This window comes from Schistocerca cancellata, chromosome 11 (genome assembly GCF_023864275.1).
Source record: "Schistocerca cancellata isolate TAMUIC-IGC-003103 chromosome 11, iqSchCanc2.1, whole genome shotgun sequence".
In the NCBI taxonomy this organism is placed as follows: Eukaryota; Metazoa; Arthropoda; class Insecta; order Orthoptera; family Acrididae; genus Schistocerca; species Schistocerca cancellata.
Genome location: NC_064636.1, coordinates 22,289,592 through 22,304,661, shown reverse-complemented (window position 1 = coordinate 22,304,661; position 15,070 = coordinate 22,289,592). Strand labels below are relative to the sequence as shown.

Genomic DNA, 15,070 nt, shown 5'->3' with positions numbered 1-15,070 from the left:
GACTACAAGTCTGGTTTTTTCCCCCGGTCACACTGTAGCAGTAAGTGCGGTTTCATTGCTCGATAACAACCTATTCGCGACGTTCGCGCATTGCTGGCAACATTCCGGCATCTAAATTGCCTACTTGCTTGCTCGTGAATCCGTGCAACTGGGCGAACGTGGCAGCGCGGGAACCTGTTTCCTAGAAAGACGAGTAGGTGCCTCCCCCCTCCCCCCCCCCCTCCCCACAGTAGTGGCTTTCGATGTGTATGGAGAGTCCAGTTGCGTAGCAGCTAGGCAGAGGTGGCAACACCCCAGTGCCTTCTTAACGCCGACCACAAAAGTGAATCTAAAGTAGGCAGGCAATCAAATACACACGTCACTAAGTTACTTATATACATGTAGGAAATGCCGCAACTATTGCTGAATAGATAGCGTCGTACTGAACGTCAACCATCCTCACCACACTATCGTGCACACCATCATAGTAACACTCATCATCATGATCGTCTCATCATTATTTGATACAATCATCGCCATTATTGTCAAAAATGGTTCAAAAATAGCTCTGAGCACTATCTGACTTAACATCTGAGGTCATCAGTCCCCTAGACTTAGAACTACTTAAACGTAACTAACCTAAGGACATCACATACATCCATGCGCGAGGCTGGATTCGAACCTGCGACCATAGCGATCGCGCGGTTCCAGGCTAAAGCGCCTAGAACCGCTCGGCCACAGGGACCGGCTATTGTCAATGAAATGCTAATTAAATGGACACCCTAGCTGCAAACAGGCGTTGATGTACTTCATTGGGGACATGTTGAAAATGTGTGCCCCGACCGGGACTCGAACTACGAATGTAGTGGTGTGGACATGTTGGGAATGTGGATCTCACGGGGAGCGTGCAAGGGATAAGTCCCTGCAGACGCACTATCCTCTGTGACCGCGGTGGCTCAGATGGATAGAGCGTCTGCCATGTAAGCAGGAGATCCCGGGTTCGAGTCCCGGTCGGGGCACACATTTTCAACATGTCCCCAATGAGGTACATCAACGCCTGTTTGCAGCTAGAGTGTCCATTTAATTATCATTTCATTTCTAGCAAAGCTGCATGGTCATCCACGGTAACTGTTCTTTCGGGAACAGATACTACCGTCATATATACCGGCTATTATCATTTGATACAGTCATCGTCATTATCACCGTTTGATATCGTCATACTCATGGTCATCATTTGATAATGTCATCATTTGTCGTCGCCGTCATTTGACATCATCATCACATCGTCATCATTTAACGTTCTAATCATCTTTTGGTATTGTTATTGTGATCATCATCACCAACAACATCATCGTAATTGGATTCATCATCATTTTCACCATTTGATATCATTACCATCGTCGTTTTCATGTTCGTCTTCATTATCGTCATCATTTGATCATTCAGCTGGACAAAACTGTCCACACTTGACTCGTCATTTGATATTGTTATCATCAAAATAATTTGATACTATCATCATTATCATTTTATATCATCATTGACAGGTCATCATGTCATATCAATTGATATTGTCATCGGCATCATCTTATGATATCATTAAGGTCATCATCGTCATCATTTGATATCTTCATAATTGTCATCGTCGCTATCATCATCATAATCAGCATCATCATTATCTTTTGATCCACTGGGGGCCGAACCCCCACAATAACCCTGCGTTCAGTGTGGGGCGGCGGTGGGGTGAGTAGACTGCTGTAGCCTGTTGTGGGGTTGTGAACCACTGAGGGCTAGAGCGGGGGCGAAGCCTCTCCGTCGTTTCTAGGTCCCTAGTTCAATACATACATACATGGAATGGAACTAATTTCACAATCTAGTCTGTGGACACACTATCACCTGTTTCATATTTGACCCAAAAGGTTTGAAACACCCCTAGGAAGGCTTTCTCCTGTTACTGAAATTGATGCCTCACAAGGATGAAATTTTAATCAACATGCCGCGCTGGCGTAGAATTACCGCAGTGTCATCAGTTTGGTAGCGTTTGGTCAAGGTGTTCATTGTGTAGCACTTCCCGCTTCCATAGGTGTCTCACATAGCTTTGTAGCGGATAACGTGCAAATAGTCTGTGGGACGAAGATCGTTATTGGTCGCTGTGTATGGCAGAGTTCTTCTGGCCTCACAGGGATTTTGAGCCGTTGGCCGTCGAAAAGTAGGGCCTACGGCTCCCATCGCGTTCTTCCCCATGAACGCTGCTACTCTTCTCGTAATTTCTGGGGCGGTCACTCTCGGGGGGGGGGGGGAGGAATGCCCCCCCCCCCCCCTGCGACGAGTGGCAATAAGGCAGAAGTACATCGCGTGGGATTGCCGCGACATCTCGTGATTGGCAGGCGGCTCGCTGGTTCAATAGCCCGACCGGTAGATGGCTCTCGCGAACTATGGCACAAAACCTGCCGCTGCCAAGCTATCACTAGCAATTAAATTGAGACTAAAAGTTCTATAAAATATATGGCGCGAATGTAAATACGAGGCTATGCTACAGGTCAGTGTGTTACCGCAAAGTTTATTTGGCATTTACATTCCTGGCCTTCGCCAACACACAAAAAGGTATCATCTTCCAGCCTAACCACGACGTCGGACTACCCACCACATCACTCTTACCACAACCAAGTCGACCGATTTCGGCCGACACTGTTACGTATTTTAGAGACTCATCAAGCGATGTGCGCGTTTTGTTTTCTCTTGCACCTTCCACCCTGACGCTGAAACGTAAGTACGGAATGTCTGTATAATTTGAAGGAACGCTAGCACTGGTTCTAAGTCGATTAAATGTGATTAACGAAGTGTCAATTATACATATGACCAGTCACACACGCGTCTTGATAAAAATCTGCTATAGACTTTGTTATAGGCGAGACAGCGTGATCCCCATAGAGTAAATATCTCTGGAGTGAGCACTGCGTTCTGCGCATGTTAACAACATTAAACCAGGATTGTCACGTGTTTTCGGGACTTCGCTGTGCGTGAGTGCTTTCTGCAGAGTTTGAAGTTTGTAATATCAAGAGTTTTTGTTGTGTTTCACCGTTTGTTGATAGTGTAATAGCTAGGGATGCAAAGAAAAATATGTGAAAGCAGGGATAGTAACTTTTCATGGGTACATACCATGTAGCTCTAATTATAGTTATCACATTAGTAAGAGACACTGTAATGTTTAAAAATTTCGAGACGCATTATAATTAAGGCTTGATTCTGTAGACCTATTTTTCTACGATTTTATGACTATATAATAGATATTACGGCTCGTACAAAAACTTACAAACAATCGCTTCGTCTCGTAAATTTGCTAGTGGAACAGGCAAGGGAATGGTTTGTTGTTTCAGCAAATACTATCCTCCATGCATTTATCAGTGACTTGTCGATTATTTATGTAGATTACTCAGTCTACTATTTATTTAATAAACTGGGAGTAAGTACGTAAAATGCGTTAAATAAATACTTCAAAGTGTCACCAGTAAGAAAAATTGTGCTTTAGGTCGCAAAAACGAGAAAATAAATACGCAGAAATAGCAGAAAAAAGGACGAATTAGCAGGGATATAATCGCTAATGTGTGGCAAATTCGGTGTTTTTCGGACACTTGCAAAAGTACTGGCGTACTGTCAAGTCGTTTTGCAAGACTATCAGTGCAAAAATGTTTCAGGCTCTGTTATATAAAGTGGCGTATCATACCGAAAACTACCAAAAATCGAGTGCATCTCAACTGTGACACCTATCGCAAAGAAGCAGGATGTAATATCAAATGGTTCAAATGGCTCTGAGCACTGTGGGACTTAACATCTGAGGTCATCAGTCCCCTAGAACTTAGAACTACTTAAACCTGACTAACCTAAGGACATCACACACATCCATGCCCGAGGCAGGATTCGAACCTGCGACCGTAGCGGTCGCGCGGTTCCAGACCTGGTACATCAGGTTCATTCTTGTGATGAACGCAGTAGAGAGTCAAAGCGGAAAGGACGCGAACTTCGTGTGATGGTTCGCAATAAGCACGACGCCCAGTGGAAAGCGATTGAACAGTAACGAATGCGCCCGAACACGACCGAATACCATTTATTCGCGCGCGCCTGGCGTTTACACGAGAGAGAATTCTCATTCGCTGTTGCTCGTTCGCTGGTGTTGGCTTCAGTGTAAAGGCGGCTCCACAGTACGGGTTATTGCGACAGTAGTGTACTTGCAGCATCCCGTTCCTCTGTCACCATGGGAACGGCGGACTCCCGCGGCAGCAGCGGCTGTTTTCGGTGGCCGCATCGGCGGTGCGGCAGACGCCAGAGCCATCTGTTAGCCGCCCCTGCCACTACGGCCAAGCGCACCAAATCGCGCCGTTTGTTTTCATTATTGACGACGCTTCGTCCGGGGGCAATCGCGTGTTCCGCGCCGATTGAGCTGCGGAAAGAAGAACAAATAGAAGAAGAAATACTGTAAAAATAAGGAGATAAGAATTATTTGCGTGGAAATTGCCGAGAAAATCCAATATTCGCCAAAGTCAGAAAGCAACGCCACCTGTCCACTACATTAAGTAATAGAACCCAGTACGTTGTCCTCGACGGTGAGTGTTCATCGGAGGTGAGGGTATCATCTGGAGTGCCCCAGGGAAGTGTGGTAGGTGCGCTGTTGTTTTCTATCTACATAAATGATCTTTTGGATAGGGTGGATAGCAATGTGCGGCTGTTTGCTGATGATTCCTCGATGTACGGGAAGGTGTCGTCGTTGAGTGGCTGTAGGAGGATACGAGATGACTTGGACAGGATTTGTGACTGGTGTAAAGAATGGCAGCTAACTCTAAATATAAATAAATGTAAATTAATGCAGATGACTAGGAAAAAGAATCCCGTAATGTTTGAATACTCCATTAGTAGTGTAGCGCTTGACACAGTCACGTCGATTAAATATTTGGGCGTAACATTGCAGAGCGATATGAAGTGGGACAAGCATGTAATGGCGTTTGTGGGGAAGGCGGATAGTCGTCTTCGGTTCATTGGTAGAATTTTGGGAAGATGTGGTTCATCTGTAAAGAAGACCGCTTGTAAAACGCTAATACGCCCTATTCTCGAGTACTGCTCGAGCGTTTGGGATCCCTATCAGGTCGGATTGAGGGAGGACATAGAAGCAATTCAGAGGCGGGCTGCTAGATTTGTTACTGGTAGGTTTGATCATCACGCGAGTGTTAGGAAATGCTTCAGGAACTCGGGTGGGAGTCTCTGGAGGAAAGGAGGCGTTGTGTTCATGAATCGCTACTGAGGAAATTTAGAAAACCAGCATTTGAGGCTGACTGCAGTACAGTTTTACTGCCGCCAACTTACATTTCGCAGAAAGACCACAAAGATAAGAGAGATTAGGGCTCGTACAGAGGCATATAGGCAGTCATTTTTCCCTCGTTCTGTTTGGGAGTGGAACGGGGAAGATGCTAGTTGTGGTACGAGGTACCCTCCACCACGCACCGTATGGTGGATTACGGAGTATGTATGTGGATGTAGATGTAGATTATGAAATTACTTTCTGCGACTGCTAATGAACTGATTAGAATGGTAAGTAGATGTTTGTGCATTGATCTGTATTTTTCCGAGTCATCAATCTTCTGACTGGCTTCAATGGACACGCCACGAATTCGTTTCCAGTGCCAACCTCTCCATCTCGGAGTAGCACTTGCAAACTACGTCCTCAATTATTTGCTGGATGTATTCCAATCCCTGTCTTCCTCTATAGTTTTTCCGTTCTACAACTCCCTCTAGAACCATGGACATTATTGTCTGCTGTCTTAACAGATGTTCTACCATTCAGTCCCTTCTTCTTGTCAGTGTTTTTCGTATATTCCTTTCCTCTCAGATTTTGTGCAGAACCTCCTCATTCCCTACCTTATCAGTCCACGTAATCTTCAACATTCTTCGGTAGCACGACACCTGAAACGCTTCAACTCTCTTCTGTTCCGATTTTCCTACAGCCCATGTTTCACTACCATACAATTCTGCGCTCGAGACGTACAGTCGTGGACAAAACGAGCGAGACCCCTCGCCTTTTCGTTATGCTGATCCGCACAGCTTTAAAGTCTGCTACACAGCATAACAGGCAAGGCGACGAAGTGTTACCAACATACTATGCACAGGCGTGAAATTGAGGAACTATCCAAACTTTGTCAGACTGTTTTCAATCATATGTAAGACTATACGAGGGTTGGAACTTCAATGGTGGCAACTATTTATTCACAACCGATACAAAAGAGTTACATGTTTGCACCTGTTACTGTCCTTCAAAGTAGTCACCAGCGTTGTGTAGAACCCGTTGCTGTTACTTGCTAATAACAGTATTTTGTTATTGCGATAAATATCCCGAATGATTGTCACATAAGCGGTGACATAAAGGTAGAAAATTCTTGTTTGAGCCCAGAAAGCTCTATGCAACAGAAACTGCAGATCATTTTGCCATTTTCATTGCGAAATTGCCGGCTTATTCATGTCTGGGGTAATAGTAGAGGGCTGTTTGCCTGGGTTGTCTGCTAGCATAGTGTAAGGTGTTTGCTACTGCAAGGGAGGTCTGGTTTATTTTCGGTTCTAATCTCGATGGAGGCAGATAGACTATCAGTAAAGCAATTTTAAGAAATTCTAGCGCCCCCAATACGTTTTATTGCTATATTTATTCCGTACTGGCGCCCTGTGGATGTCAATATGAAACTTGTAGAATTTCGTAATTGTTACTGCCTTCCTTTTTTCCGATTCTGTCGATAACTGAATTTACTTACGTGTGGCACTGAACGATTTTTAACTGAATGTCGTCATGAATCTTGACGCATTGCTAAATTTGCACATTACCGTGGTAGGTCAGCAACGGTAATCCACTATGACTAGTCTGAAAGTTGACACAAACCGTTTCGCGGCCGAATGCGCATAATATTTTGCTAATTCGTAACGATCTGGGGTACTTTGTCTAACTAGAACAGTTGTGTTATCTCGATAAGCTGAAATTCATTTTTATTAGTACAGTTCATACTAATTAGTTTCTTCTTTCATTTATATCTTATATTTACTTGTTGCGTTTAACACACTAATCAGCATTAATATAGTCTTACACATGACTGAAAACAGTCTGACAAAGTTCGGATACTTTGTCAATTTCACGCCTGTGCATAGTATGTTGGTAGCACTTCGTCGCCTTACCTGTTATTCTGTGTAGCAGACTTTAAAGCCGTGCGGATCAGCATAACGAAAGGGGAGGGGTCTCGTTCGTTTTGTCCACGACTGTACATTCTCAGAAATTTCTTCCTCAAATTAAGTCCTATATTTGATGAGTACACTTCTGTTGGCCAGGAATGCCCTTCTCGCCAGTTGTAGTCTGCTTTTTACATCCTACTTGATCCGTCTATCATGGATTATTTTGCTTCAAAAGTACCAGAATTCCTTAATTGTCTCTAGTTCATGACCATGAATTTCTTACTACTCTCATTTCTGCTACTTCTCATTGCCTTTGTCTCTATCCGGTTTACTCTCTGTCCATATTCCGTACTTATTAGACTGTTCATTCCAACCAACAGACCCTGTAACTCTTATTCACTTCCACTGTGGATAGCAATGTCATGACCGACTTTCACCGCTCGTATCCTTCCATCTGTATATTGAGCAAGCAGTAAAGGAAACAAAAGAAAAATTCGGAGTAGGTATTAAAATCCATGGAGAAGAAATAAAAACTTTGAGGTTCGCCGATGACATTGTAATTCTGTCAGAGACAGCAAAGGACTTGGAAGAGCAGTTGAACGGAATGGATGGTGTCTTGAAGGGAGGATATAAGATCAACATCAACAAAAGCAAAACGAGGATAATGGAATGTAATCGAATTAAATCCGGTGATGCTGAGGCAATTAGATTAGGAAATGAGACACTTAAAGTAGTAAAGGAGTTTTGCTATTTGGGGAGCAAAGTAACTGATGATGGTCGAAGTAGAGAGGATATAAAATGTAGACTGGCAATGGCAAGGAAAGCGTTTCTGAAGAAGAGAAATTTGTTAACACCGAGTATAGATTTAAGTGTTAGGAAGTCATTTCTGAAAGTATTTGTATGGAGTGTAGCCATGTATGGAAGTGAAACATGGACGATAAATAGTTTGGACAAGAAGAGAATAGAAGCTTTCGAAATATGGTGCTACAGAAGAATGCTGAAGATTAGATGGGTAGATCACATAACTAATGAGGAGGTACTGAATAGGATTGGGAAGAAGAGGAGTTTGTGGCACAACTTGACCAGAAGAAGGGATCGTTTGGTAGGACATGTTCTGAGGCATCAAGGGATCACAAATTTAGTATTGGAGGGCAGCGTGGAGGGTAAAAATCGTAGGGGGAGACCAAGAGATGAATAGACTAAGCAGATTCAGAAGGATGTAGGCTGCAGTAGGTACTGGGAGATGAAGAAGCTTGCACAGGATAGAGTAGCATGGAGAGCTGCATCAAACCAGTCTCAGGACTGAAGACCACAACAACAACAACATCCTTCATCTTGAATTTTAATCCCACTGTTAATCCTTTTTGATTGAAGTTTCTCATGATGAGAAATGAGAAAAGGAGCGATCAGTATGTAATTTAAAGTAATTTCTTATAGCCACGATTCACGTGCAAAACTATTTTTCATTCACCAGTTTCGGCAGATAAGGCCCTCGTCTTCAGATATTTAAAAACATTTTTTGTTGTACGTTATTTCCATTGTATGTTCATTAGTCCATGGATTTCAGTGAAGAATATATTTCACATTCGCCAGAAAATTAAATTAAAAAGATGTTTGTCACAGGTAAAAAATATAGACACTTAACGTTGTGGAACTTGTCATGTCTATTCAGTCACCAATGCCATTCACTTCCAAGGTGTGCTTTACTCATCATTGGCATAAATGTGCACTTTTATACTGTATGTTGTGAATTTTAACCAGTGACAAGTATCGAAGGAGTGCTACATTTGTGGACATGGCAAGATGCGAAGATGCATTTTAGCAGTGTACGCTTCCACTTACGACGCATCTGTTTATGATTTTATTTTTGGGAAACCTGTGTGGAATGTGCATTATATTCTCCATGTGACTAATGAACACACAATGGGTCGTGACGTTCAATCAAAAAGGTTTTTAAGGATCTGAAGATGACAGTCTTACCTGTCGAAAGAGACCAGTGAAAAACAGTTTTGGAAGCGATCTTGGCTTTGAAACATTTCTTTAAACGTTGACTCTTTATTTTATTTCTCTCATCGCTTCATTTGCAGCGGTTACCAAGTAAAATTAATCGCTGAGTGGCCAGTTTCGAGATACGTAATAAAATGGGAGAGCCACGCCCACAGTTTCGGTGCTTCAGTACACCTTCTTCAGGCCTTAACTGAGCCTGAGGCGGTTCAAGCCGTTCGTGTACACGATACCAACAGCGGGCCAACATCTGTGAACTGGTTTTCAGGTGTTACCAACTGAACTGGTAGTTGATGGTAGTCCGCGAAAACCAGTTCTTAGATATTGGTCCCTGACGGAATCGTGTACACGATTGGAGTTAACCCTCTCAGCGTCACTAAAGGCCAGAAGATGGTGTACTGAAGCACCGAAACTCGTAGGCATATAATAAGTAACATCCAAAGGACGCCTGTGGGTGAACTTCCAGTGAGAATGATGAGACATACAAAAAGGTTGCAAGATAATTTTCATTAACGCTGGCTGTAGCGTACGTCTAGAACACGGGACAGTTGACCTTATACGAGGTGCATTCAAGTTCTAAGGCCTCCCATTTTTTTTCTAATTAACTACTCACCCGAAATCGATGAAACTGGCGTTACTTCTCGACGTAATCGCCCTGGAGGCGTACACATTTTTCACAACGCCGACGCCATTATTCCATGGCAGCGGCGAAGGCTTCTTTAGGAGTCTGTTTTGACCACTGGAAAATCGCTGAGGCAATAGCAGCACGGCTGGTGAATGTGCGGCCACGGAGAGTGTCTTTCATTGTTGGAAAAAGCCAAAAGTCACTAGGAGCCAGGTCAGGTGAGTAGGGAGCATCAGGAATCACTTCAAAGTTGTTACCACGAAGAAACTGTTGCGTAACGTTAGCTCGATGTGCGGGTGCATTGTCTCGGTGAAACAGCACACGCACAGCCCTTCCCGGACGTTTTTGTTGCAGTGCAGGAAGGAATTTGTTCTTCAAAACATTTTCGTAGGATGCACCTGTTACCGTAGTGCCCTTTGGAACGCAATGGGTAAGGATTACGCCCTCGCTGTCCCAGAACATGGACACCATTTTTTCAGCACTGGCGGTTACCCGAAATTTTTTTGGTGGCGGTGAATCTGTGTGCTTCCGTTGAGCTGACTGGCGCTTTGTTTCTGGATTGAAAAATGGCATCCACGTCTCATCCATTGTCACAACCGACGAAAAGAAAGTCCCATTCTTGCTGTCGTTGCGCGTCAACATTGCTCGGCAACGTGCCACACGGGCAGCCGTGCGGTCGTCCGTCAGCATTCGTGGCACCCACCTGGATGACACTTTTCGCATTTTCAGGTCGTCGTGCAGGATTGTGTGCACAGAACCCACAGAAATGCCAACTCTGGAGGCGATCTGTTCGACAGTCATTCGGCGATCCCCCAAAACAATTCTCTCCACTTTCTCGATCGTGTCGTCAGACCGGCTTGTGCGAGCCCGAGGTTGTTTCGGTTTGTTGTCACACGATGTTCTGCCTTCGTTAAACTGTCGCACCCACGAACGCACTTTCGACACATCCGTAACTCCATCACCACATGTCTCCTTCAACTGTCGATGAATTTCAATTGGTTTCACACCACGCAAAATCAGAAAACGAATGATTGCACGCTGTTCAAGTAAGGAAAACGTCGCCATTTTAAGTATTTAAAACAGTTCTCATTCTCGCCGCTGGCGGTAAACTTCCATCTGCCGTACGGTGCTGCCATCTCTGGGACGTATTGACAATGAACGCGGCCTCATTTTAAAACAATGTGCATGTTTCTATCTCTTTCCAGTCCGGAGAAAAAAAATCGGAGGCCTTAGAACTTGAATGCACCTCGTATGAGTTGCTGCCGTGTGACGTACCCATTAGTTCATCTCCTCGTTTCCGCCACGGGAAACAACACGGCCGCAGCTGATGCTCACGTGACGAAGCACCCTCTGGCACTCACCGAGCAAGTGGCGCCCTCGCACATCTCGCGGCCCTTGCACAGTTTCTTGAAATGCAGACGGCGTACGCTTCTGGAAGTGTGCCAGTGAAAAGTCGCCCCCCCCCCCCCCCCGGCGTCTGTACGGAGGTCAACTGCACGAGATTTAACGAGATGGGCGCTCCAGAAAACTGCTAGCAAAGCGACCGCAGAAATAATAAAACAGCGCACCGCCTCCGCGTGGGATGCGGCGTGCGACTTGCGTTTTACAGCTTCTTGTTCCCAGTGCTGGCAACGCCGGGCTTTACTGTCTGGCTTATGTGGCCCGCAGTTCAATGATGACGCTTCAGAGTGGTAAGCAAGAAAGGCTTTGGAAGAAATAGAGAAACTTTCGCAGAATTTGTCGACCTAGCGAGAGCGTTCACACGTGTTTAGTAGTGTAACGCGCTGTACGTCCGCAGAAAATTAGACATAAACTGTCGGTAAAGACGATTAACGTGCAAAATGTGTGCGAACGATGAAGGAACAATAAGAATGGGACGTCAACTGTAAGTGCTCGGATTAAACAGATTATACACTACTGGCCACTAAAATTGCTGCACCAAGAAGAAATGCAGATGATAAACGGGTATTCATTGGACAAATATGTTATACTAGAACTGACATATGATTAAATTTTCACGCAATTTGGGTGCATAGATCCTGCGAGATCAGTACACAGAACAACCACCTCTGGCCGTAATAACGGCCTCGATACGCCTGGGCATTGAGTCAAACAGAGCTCGGATGGCGTGTACAAGTACAGCTTCAACACGATACCACAGTTCATCAAGAGTAGTAAATGGCGTATTGTCACGAGCCAGTTGCTCGGCCACCATTGATCAGACGTATTCAATTGGTGAGAGATCTGGAGAATGTGCTGGCCAGGGCAGCAACCGAACATTTTCTGTATCCAGAAAGGCCCGTACAGGACCTGCAACGTGCGGTCGTGCATTATCCTGCTGAAATGTAGGGTTTTGCAGGGGTCGAATGAAGGGTAGAGCCTCGACTCGTAACACATCTGAAATGTAACGTCCACTGTTAAAAGTGCCGTCAATGCGAACAAGAGGTGACCGAGACGTGTAACCAATGGCACCCCATACCATCACGCCGGGTGATACACCAGTGTGGCGATGACGAATACACGCTTCCAATGTGCGTTCACCGCGATGTCGCCAAACACGGATGCGACCATCGTGACGCTGTAAACAGAACCTGGATTCATCCGAAAAGAATGACGTTTTGCCATTCGTGCACCCGGGTTCGTCGTCGAGTACACCATCGCAGGCGCTCCTGTCTGTGATGCAGCATCAGGGGTAACAGCAGTTGTGGTCTAAGAGCTGATAGTCCATGCTGCTGCAAACGTCGTCGAACTGTTCGTGCAGATGGTTGTCGTCTTGCAAACGTCCCCATCTGTTGACTCAGGGATCGAGACGTGGCTGCACGATCCGTTACAGCCATGCGGATAAGATGCCTGTCATCTCGACTGCTAGTGATACGAGGCCGTTGGGATCCAGCACTGCGTTCCGTATTACCCTCCTGAACCCACCGATTCCATATTTTGCTAACAGTCATTGGATCTGGACCAACGCGAGCAACAATGTCGCGATACGATAAACCGCAATCGCGATAGACTACAATCCGACCTTTATCAAAGTCGGAAACGTGATGGTACGCATTTCTCCTCCTTACACGAGGCAACACAACAACGTTTCACCAGGCAACGCCGGTCAACTGCTGTTTGTGTATGAGAAATCGGTTGGAAACTTTCCTCGTGTCAGCACGTTGTAGGTGTCGCCACCGACGCCAACCTTGTGTGAATGCTCTGAAAAGCTAATCATTTGCATATCACAGCATCTTCTTCCCGTCGGTTAAATTTCGCCTCTGTAGCACGTCATCTTCGTGGTGTAGCAATTTTAATGGCCAGTAGTGTATTAAGAAACATTGTCACTCTTGCTTCTTAATAAATATGGAATTTAAATAAAAGCAGCAAAAAGTTATGCGGCAAGCGAGATTCTAACTGTTTACTAAACAAAAGCAAACTCTACACCATGCTCTCAGCTACTGACGAAAACGAAGTTAAAAGCGTCGAATTATTATCAGCACTCGATATTCTTTTATCTTCAAAGGTGATTTTTCTTTTAGGGTTTTTTTTTCGCAGTTGCTCGGCACTGCTTTACGATATTAATGCCCAAGCACTGACTTGCAAAACCCAGTAAGCATGAAGAAAATACAAGAGTGCGACTCGTATAAGGCCCCCTTGTCAGTTAAATTTGTTCTTCTTCTGTCGCTACGTAACCGCCACATTGCTTTACAACTGAAGCCGTTCGTTCGTGGTTTCAGAGCTGCATCAGATAAACATACCTCTCTTGAAGAGCTAGTTTTGATTGGCAGCTGGAACTCTCGGCCACGGTAGTAACAAATGGAGCCTTATAATCAGCCCAGACAAAAATAAACAAACCAGAAACCGGGCCCCCATTACGCCAGAGCTCTCGCACCGGAATCCTGCTGACTCACCGGGTGCACTCTCTTTCGCTTTTTACGCTCTTTGGAAACGTCTGCAGTGGCGCCAGGGGCGGCCAGACAGTCATCTGTTAAGAGAGCAATCACATGTCCGTTGCCCGCGCCAGCGAGGGCGTCAAAACCTGTTCCACAACCGTTAATTTAGCTTAGCTTCGATCCCTGCTACCGCTTTATTTGCTCGTCGTCTCGACGGAGCGAGAGTAAAAAAAAAATCCTGTCGCGAAATATTCGATCTGTCCTCTATAGACACCCAGGGCTATTGGGAAGTTATCGAAATTATGTGGAGCCAAAGATAAAATCCCCAAACCAGGCCCCCACAACCGCACGAGTGGTCGACTGTGAAGAGCGGACAAATTCAATAGCTGGGCGGCGGCCATTAGAGTGGTAAACTCACGCGCGGATTTTGAATGTTTATACATCGCTTTTGGTTGTAAAATGCCTTCCCTAGAGTTAGGTCACAAACATAATGCCTCATTTAAATACGTTACTACAATATACTTTTTAATTTATGAACAAACAGCAACTAGTCACTGTTTATGAATTTATGTTATGTAGTACATGGAATCTGCCGTAGCTAAATGTTATGCACTGGACCCCTAGCATTTTTCGTAGTTCATTTACGACAGATGTACGCAAAATGCATCAAAATACTCGAAGAATTGCCCACTATGTTAATAGATATTTTCTGACTCTACCTTGCTTTAGATTTTATGATGAAAAGTGCGTTATATATGGCGTAGTGCTTTGGCAACTCACGACCAAATTATGAAGTTTCAACCTAACCTAGACCATGAAAACACTACCGATCAGCCAGCTACAACAAACAAGACTTCAGGCAGGCAACCAGTATCGCGTTAGTCACAATATTTACTTTCGTAGATGTACACTTCAGTTTATATGTGTGGTTTTTTCATATAATAAATAAAACTCAACAACTGTTCCATTGAGAGAAGTTGTGAAATCAGATTACAATTACACACATTCAGTTGCATTTTATAACGATAAAAAGCCTGCTAACTCAAATTTTGTGTTGCTTGCAACTCAACTTTTATAGTTAAAATAAAATGTGGTTCACAAAGAAAAATTTATCTTCTGCTGTATATGGTCTGGAAAACGAAAGATGGATGGAACAGCAACATCTTTCAGCTTTCTGCGATTTACGTAATTTTCAAGGAAACAACTTTCTTCAAAATGATCGGAACATATAAAATGGTATTCTGTCGGTCGGAAATCTTGCCTCCTGACAGCGTGTAACCATTTTTGTAACAGCTGTGGTTTTGAGAAAGGAAACCTGCAAATATATGCTTACACATTATGCTAATACCGTGTTACAAAAACATTTACTAAGCAAGTGCACTGACATGCAAAA

General features: G+C 44.4%; 1 non-coding gene across 1 annotated transcript; it reads left to right on the top strand.

Moving 5' to 3' along the window:
- The first annotated feature begins 924 nt into the window (after window positions 1-924).
- Window positions 925-998, top strand: Trnat-ugu (transfer RNA threonine (anticodon UGU)). Its single transcript has one exon. It is a non-coding gene; the product is annotated as a tRNA-Thr (tRNA).
- Window positions 999-15,070: the final 14,072 nt, after the last annotated feature.